This window comes from Papio anubis, chromosome 3 (assembly GCF_008728515.1).
Source record: "Papio anubis isolate 15944 chromosome 3, Panubis1.0, whole genome shotgun sequence".
Classification (NCBI taxonomy): domain Eukaryota; kingdom Metazoa; phylum Chordata; class Mammalia; order Primates; family Cercopithecidae; genus Papio; species Papio anubis.
This window is the reverse complement of record NC_044978.1, coordinates 96,581,217-96,589,336: the sequence shown is the minus strand read 5'-3', so window position 1 is coordinate 96,589,336 and position 8,120 is coordinate 96,581,217. Positions and strand designations below refer to the sequence as shown.

The 8,120-nt window shown below is 42.1% G+C and overlaps 1 non-coding gene across 1 annotated transcript; it reads left to right on the top strand.

Moving 5' to 3' along the window:
* Positions 1–7,438: 7,438 nt before the first annotated feature.
* On the top strand, positions 7,439–7,624 carry LOC116274381. The gene has a single exon (XR_004183001.1). It is a non-coding gene; the product is annotated as a U2 spliceosomal RNA (small nuclear RNA).
* Positions 7,625–8,120: the final 496 nt, after the last annotated feature.

Here is an 8,120-nt window from a genome sequence, read left to right as displayed (position 1 = left end):
CAGTATTGGGGTGGGAGTTACCCGATTCTCCAGGTGTTGTGTGTCTTAGTTCCCCTGGCTAGGAAAAGGGATTCCCTTCCCCCTTGCGCTTCTCAGGTGAGGCAATGCCTCACCCTGCTTCAGCTCTCGCTGGTCGGGCTGCAGCAGCTGACCAGTACCGATCGTCCGGCACTCCCCAGTGAGATGAACCCAGTACCTCAGTTGAAAATGCAGAAATCACCGGTCTTCTGTGTCGCTGGCGCTGGGAGTTGAAGACTGGAGCTGCTCCTATTCGGCCATCTTGCTCCGCCCCCCAGTTGAGCAGTTTTGAATGAGTTTCTTAATCCTGAGTTCTAGTTTGATTGCACTGTGGTCTGAGAGAAAGTTTGTTGTGATTTCTGTTCTTTCACATCTTCTGAAGAGTGCTTTACTTCCAATTATGTGGTCAATTTTACAATAAGTGTGATTTGGTGCTGAGAAGAATGTATATTCTGTTGACTTGGAGTGGGGAGCTCTGTAAATGTCTATTATGTCTGCTTGTTGCAGAGCTGAGTTCAGGTCCTGGATATCCTTGTTAACCTTCTGTCTTGGTCTGTCTAATACAAACAGTGGGGTGTTAAAGTCTCCCATTATTATTGTGTGGGAGTCTAATTCTCTTTGTAGGTCTCTAAGGACTTGCTTTATGAATCTGGGTGCTCCTGTATTGGATGCATATATATTTAGGATAGTTAGCTCTTCTTGTTGAATTGATCCCTTTACCATTATGTAATGATCTTCTTTGTCTCTTTTGATCTCTGTTAGTTTAAAGTCAGTTTTTCAGAGACTAGGATTGCAAACCCTGCTTTTTTTTTTGCTTTCCATTTGCTTGGTAGATCTTCCTCCATCCCTTTTTTTTGAGCCTATCTGAGTCTTTGCAAGTGAGACAGGTCTCCTGATTACAGCACACTGATGGGTCTTGAATCTTTATCCAATTTGCAGGTCTGTGTCTTTTAATTGGGACACATAGCCCATTTACATTTAAGGTTAATATTGTTATATGTGAATTTGATCCTGTCATTATGATGTTCACTGGTTATTTTGCCTGTTAATTGATGCAGTTTCTTTCTTTTTTTTTTTGATGGAGTCTCGCTCTGTCGCCCAGGCTAGAGTGCAGTAGCATGATCTTGGCTCACTGCAAGTTCTGCCTCCCAGGTTCACGCCATTCTCCTGCCTCAGCCTCCCCAGTAGCTCGGACTACAGGCACTGGTCACCACGCTCAGCTAATGTTTTGTATTTTTAGTAGAGATGGGGTTTCGTCGTGTTAGCCAGGATTGTCTCAATCTCCTGACGTAGTGATCCACTTTCCTCAGCCTCCCAAAGTGCTGAGATTACAGGCACGAGCCACCGTGCCTGGCCAATGCAGTTTCTTAATAGTGTTGATGGTCTTTACAATTTTGCCTGTTTTTGCAGTGGCTGGTACCGGTTGTTTCTTTCCATGTTTAGTGCTTCTTTCAGGAGTTCTTGTAAGGCAGACCTGCTGGTGACAAAATCTCTCAGCATTTGCTTCTCTGTAAAGGATTTTTTCTCCTTCACTTATGAAGCTTAGTTTGGCTAAATATGAAATTCTGGGTGAAAAATTCTTTTCTTTAAGAATGTTGAATATTGGCCCCCAATCTCTTCTGGTTTGTAGGATTTCTGCTGAGAGATCCGCTGTTAGTCTGAAGAACTTCCCTTTGTGAGTACCTCGACCTTTCTCTCTGGCTGCCTTAACACTTTTTCCTTAATTTCAACCTTGGTGAATCTGACAATTATGTGTCTTGGGGTTGCTCTTCTCAAGGAGTATCTTTGTGGCATTCTCTGTATTTCCTGAATTTGAATGTTGGCCTCCTTGCTAGGTTGGGGAAGTTTTCCTGGATGACATCCTGAAGAGTGTTTTCCAACTTGGTTCCATTCTGCCCATCACTTTCAGTTACCCCAATCAAACGTAGATTTGGTCTTTTCACATCATCCCATATTTATTGGAGGTTTTGTTCATTTCTTTTTATTCTTTCTTCTCTAACTTTGTTTTCTCACTTTATTTCATTAATTTGATCTTCAATCACTATTACCCTTTCTCCCACTTCATTGAATTGGCTGTTGAAGCTTGTGCATGCATCACGAAGTTCTCGTGCTGTGGTTTTCAGCTCCATCAGGTCATTTAAGGTCTTCTCTACACAGTTTATTCTAGTTATTCTTTCTTCTAACCTTTTTCAAGGTTTTTAGCTTCCTTGTGATGGGTTCGAACATCCTCCTTTAGCTTGGAGAAGTTTGTTATTACCAACCTGCTGAAGCCTGCTTTTGTCAACTTGTGAAAGCCATTCTCCATCCAGGTTTCTTCCATTGCTGGTGAAGAGCTGTGACCCTTTGGAGGTGAAGAGATGCGCTGATTTTTAGAATTTTCAGCTTTTCTGTTCTGGTTTCTCCCCATCTTTGTGGTTTTATCTACCTTTGGTCTTTGATGTTGGTGACCTACAGATGGGGTTTTGGTGTGGATGTCTTTTTTGTTGATGTTGATGCTATTCCTTTCTGTTTGTTAATTTTCCTTCTAACAGTCAGGTCCCTCAGCTGTAGGTCTGTTGGAGTTTGCTGGAGTTCCACTCCAGACCCTGTTTGCCTGGGTATCACCAGCGGAGGCTGCAGAACAGCAAATATTGCAGAACAGCAAATATTGCTGCCTTATCTTTCCTCTGGAAGCTTTGTCCCAGAGGTGCAGTCGCCTATATGAGGAGTCTGTCGGCCCCTACTGGGAGATGTCTCCCAGTTAGGCTACACGGTGGTCAGGGACCCACTTGAGGAGGCTGTCTGTCCATTCTCAGAGCTCAAACTCCATGCTGGGAGAACCACTGCTCTCTTCAGAGCTGTCAGACAGGGATGTTTAAGTCTGTACAAGTTTCTGCTGCCTTTTGTTCAACTATGCCCTGCCCACAGAGGTGGAGTCTACAGGCAGTAGGCCTTGTTGAGCTGTGGTGGCCACAACCCAGTTTGAACTTCCCAGCTGCTTTGTTTACCTACTCAAGCCCTAGCAATGGTGGATGCCCCTCCCCCAGGCAATCTGCCTTCTTGCAGATCAATCTCAGACTACTGCGCTAGCAGTCAGCAAGCCTCTGTGGGCTTGGGAGCCAGTGAGCCACACACGGGAGAGAATCACCTTGTCTGCCAGTTGCTAAGACCTTGTGAAAAGCACAGTATTTGGGCGGGAATGTCTCATTTTTCCAGGTAGTCAGTCATGGCTTCTCTTGGCTAGGAAAGGGAAATCCCCTGACCCCTTGTGCTTCCTGGGTGAGTGATGCCCTGCCCCACTTCAGCTTGCCCTCCATGGGCTGCACACACTGTCCAACCAGTCCTAGTGAGAAGAACCAGATACCTCAGTTGGAAATGCAGAAATCACCTTCTGCATCAATCATGCTGAGATCTGCAGACCAGAGCTGTTCCTATTTGGCCATCTTGGAACTCCTTCCCTTCCTTCCTCCCTCCCTTCCTTCCTTCCTTCCTTTCTTCCTTCCTTCATCTCCCTCCCTCCCTCCCTGCTTCTCTCTCTTTCTCTCCTTCCTTCCTTCCTTCCTTCCTTCCTTCCTTCCTTCCTTCCTTCTCTCTCTCTCTCTCTCTCCCCCTTCCTTCCTTCTTTCTTTTTTTTTTTCAAGGTCTCTCTCTGTCATCCAGTCTGGAGTACAGTGGTGCAATCATAGCTCACTGCAACCTCAAACTCCTGAGCTCAAGGGGTCCTCCTGCCTCAGCCTTATGAGTAGCGGAGACTACACGTGCATGCCACCATGCCTGGATATTTTATTTTATTTTTTGTAGAGATAGGGGCTCACTTTGTTGCCCAGGCTTGTCTGGAACTCCAGCCTGGGCTCATGCAATCCTCCTGCCTCAGCCTCATAAAGTGCTGGGATTACAGGCTCTACACATATTTTCTACCAAAAAAATTATAGTGCACTAAAATACCTGGGGTAGTGAAACAAGAAAATAATATAAATTGTCTTAGATAACACTGAACAAATATCAATTATGTGCTGGCCCATTATCTTATTTAATTCTCTTAACATCTCGTTGAGACGGGTCTATTGTGCAGATGAGGAAACTGAAGCCCTGTCTCAAGGTGATGGCTCTGTTGAATTCTAGAGACCGCAGAGATGAAGAAACTAAGAGACTGAGGCACAGATTATTAACTATTCTGCCCAAGGTCATACACTGGAAATGAGTGGTGAAAGTAGGACATGAAACGAAACTTACAACCTCTAAACTCTAATCACTGTTTTTAGAATACTACTAGCACCTGAAAATGCAGACTCAAGTCAATGACCAAAATATTGCAGATGCAGGATTGTTGATCAGAGGATGTCTTGGTTAATAGAATACCAGAGACTAGATCCATTAGTTATGAGATAGATGCAGAATCCAGAATGAATCTGAAAGGCTCTATACTCTTCTACTCAGTATGAACTGTGGCTCGGCAGCTCCAGCAGCACCATGAGCTTGTCAGAGCTACAGGAGGTTGTGACACGCTGTAGACCCTCTGAATCAGAATCTGCATTTTGACAAGATTCCCAGGTGAGGGGGCCTTGTCAATTTCAAATCCTTCAATTTCCCATAGGTTGTGTATTTTTATAAGGAGTCCTGGCAGGGCTCAGTGACTCATACCTGTAGTAGCACAGGGCACATGAAAAGCACGTAAAAACAATTATGCCCTGTATTATAGAACTGAAGCTATGGTCATTTCAACTTGCTTTCTAGAGGGCTCTATTTTTGTTTGTTTTTGGTTTCTGTTGAAATTGAACAGTGAACCCTCAATTTTGCTCAGGCCAGTGAACCTGTATAAATGGTTCTCAATGGAGACATCCTGGTTAGGCTGCTGAGTCAGAGCCTTGCTCCCAGTAAAACTGGTGCATGTTCCAGGGCTCAAGGAAGGGAGCTGAGGCTTTGATGATTGCCTTCATCCGTTTCTCTATCTCTGTGAATAGACAAAAACCAATTGTTCCTTTAGTAACATTCTATTTGGAGCTCCTGAGACAGTACAGGAGGGTGGGTGGTATTCTGAATGGAGGCTGATGTTAATAGAGGAACTGGCATTTGGAAGAGTTGTATACAGAGAGAGAAAAAGTACCAAAATGAAATCAGCTGAGAGGAGGTGCTCAGAGGCATAAAATGTCACTTTGGTGAAGTGAACCCCTCTAAGCACCAACTTTCCTTTTCAAAGCGTATTTGACGAAACTCTTTTTAAAACTTTATCACATCCTTTTCAGGTTCTTTAAATAGAGAATATGAAGCACAACTTAGTGTTAGAGCAGGGAGGGCTGATAGAAATCATCAGACTCAACTCCTTCATTTCACAAACGAGGAATCTGTGACCCAGAAAAGTTGGGTAGGGGGCAGGTCACACAAAGCTACATAACTCACTTATGGAAGAACAAGGTCTTCAAAGAAATTTTTGGATAGTTCTTTCTATTTCATCATAGCATATATATTTTTTTCTTTTTAAAGTCTAATTATTTTCTTGTCTAATACCATCTTTTTTAAAGAAGTAATTATGGCTGAGGAAATGCATGCAGACTTTTTCCCTTGAGTGGAAATCTAATTTTCCAGGAGGTCAGCAGGAGGGCACTAAGGATGAAGACAAGCTGTCATTCAAACTCCAGTGCCTCCTTCTGCTCAAGTGCGTCTCTACTTTTCTGCTCGTTGCTTCCAGACAAAAGCTCGAGTTTCCTAGACTTTATCTCAACGTGTACAACACCCTTCCCCCTACTTCAGTATCATACCGGTGGCTGCTTCTGTTATCTCTTTTGCCTGGAGCAGAGTTCTGCTCAAGATTCGTCCTCCCAAGGTCAACTTCTTGTTTCTTGTTTTCCTAACAAACAGGAGGCCAAGTATGGAAAGTACTTGTGTTAAGGTTGCATTTCCCACCAGAGAAGGAATACGGCTAAAAAGCATTAATTCCATTTGATTCTTTACAGAAATCCATTTGGTCTTTATCGGATTTGAGAAGTTAAAAGCTGTTTCCCTGTATCACTTTTCCTGATCTAACAGAGATTTCAAGCATGGTTTAAGGGCAAAGATGGCACTGTGTGTTCGATTTTTTTTTTTATTATACTTTAAGTTCTAGGGTACATATGCACAATGGGCAGGTTTGTTACATATTGTATACATGTGCCATGTTGGTGTGCTGCACCCATTAACTTATCATTTACATTAGGTATATCTCCTAATGCTATCCCTTCCCCCTTCCCCCACCCCACAACATGTCCCGGTGTGTGATGTTCCCCTTCCTGTGTCCAAGTGTTCTCATTGTTCAATTCTCACCTATGAGTGAGAACATGCAGTATTTGGTTTTCTGTTCTTGCAATAGTTTGCTGAGAATGATGGTTTCCAGCTGCATCCATGTCTCTACAAAGGACATGGACTCATCCTTTTTTATGACTGCATAGTATTCCATGGTGTATATGTGCCAAATTTCTTAATCCAGTCTGTCATTTATGGACATTTGGGTTGGTTCCAAGTCTTTGCTATTGTGAATAGTGCCGGAATAAACATGCGTGTGCATGTGACTTTATAGCAGCATGATTTATAATCCTTTGGGTGTATACCCAGTAATGGGATGGCTGGGTCAAATGGTATTTCTAGTTCTAGATCCTTGAGGAATCGCCACACTGTCTTCTACAATGGTTGAACTAGTTTATAGTCCCACCAACAGTGTAAAAATGTTCCTGTTTCTCCACATCCTCTCCAGCACCTGTTGTTTCCTGACTTTTTAATGATTGCCATTCTAACTGGTGTGAGATGGTATCTCATTGTGGTTTTGATTTGCATTTCTCTGATGGCCAGTGATGATGAGCATTTTTTCATGTGTCTGTTGGCTGCATAAATGTCTTCTTTTGAGAAGTGTCTGTTCATATCCTTTGCCCACTTTTTGATGGGGTTGTTTGTTTTTTTCTTGTAAATTTGTTTGAGTTCTTTGTAGGTTCTGGATATTAGCCCTTTGTCAGATGAGTAGATTGCAAAAATTGTCTCCCATTCTGTAGGTTGCCTGTTCACTCTGATGGTAGTTTCTTTTGCTGTGCAGAAGCTCTGTAGTTTCATTAGATCCCATTTGTCAATTTTGGCTTTTGTTGCCATTGCTTTTGGTGTTTTAGACATGAAGTCCTTGCCCATGCCTATGTCCTGAATGGTATTATCTAGGTTTTCTTCTAAGGTTTTTATGGTTTTAGGTCTAACATTTAAGTCTCTAATCCATCTTGAATTAATTTTTGTATAAGATGTAAGGAAGGGATCCAGTTTCAGCTTTCTACTTATGGCTAGCCAGTTTTCCCAGTACCATTGATTAAATAGGGAATCCTTTCCCCATTTCTTGTTTTTGTCAGGTTTGTCAAAGATCAGATGGCTGTAGACGTGTGGTATTATTTCTGAGGGCTCTGTTCTGTTCCATTGGTCTATATCTCTGTTTGTTATCGCTTCTCGACCTTTTGGCCAAGATCAAGTGTAGTATCTGTTCTTATCAGTGTTTGATTGCTAAAGTGAAACTGCAGACTGTGAGGAAAATCAGGACCCCCAGAGTATTTAAAATGGAATGGCATTTTTCATTTCCATATGAGAAAATATAAGGATTTATTTAAAAATTATTTGTAAAACTCCTAATAATGTGATGTCATGGATATTTTATTTTGTTTTATTGTATACATTTTTTAAATTAAAAAAATGTAAGTGGAGGCAGGTCTTGCTTTGTTGCTCAGGCTGGTTTTGAACTCCTGGGCTCAAGTGATCTTCCTGCCCTGGCATCTCAAAGTGCTGGGATTGCATGCCTGAGCCACTGCACCCAACCTGCCATGGCTATTTTAAAGATTATTAATTGCTGTGTCAATACTACTAGTTTCTACTCCTTTATTTCATATGGCTTTAAATATAGTCTAGAAAAGACAAAAAATGAGAAGGATCATTGCTTCTGTCCATTTAGTCTCTTACTTAGAATCTACTTATTTATTTACTTAGTTTTCTATTGAGGTACGAAATTGAAATGCACATTGAAGTACACAAAATATGTTATACATATATAGCTCAATACATTTATATGTATGTATATACTCATGTAGCTACTAGCTAGATCAAGATAAGAAAACCTGTAGCACCTGAGA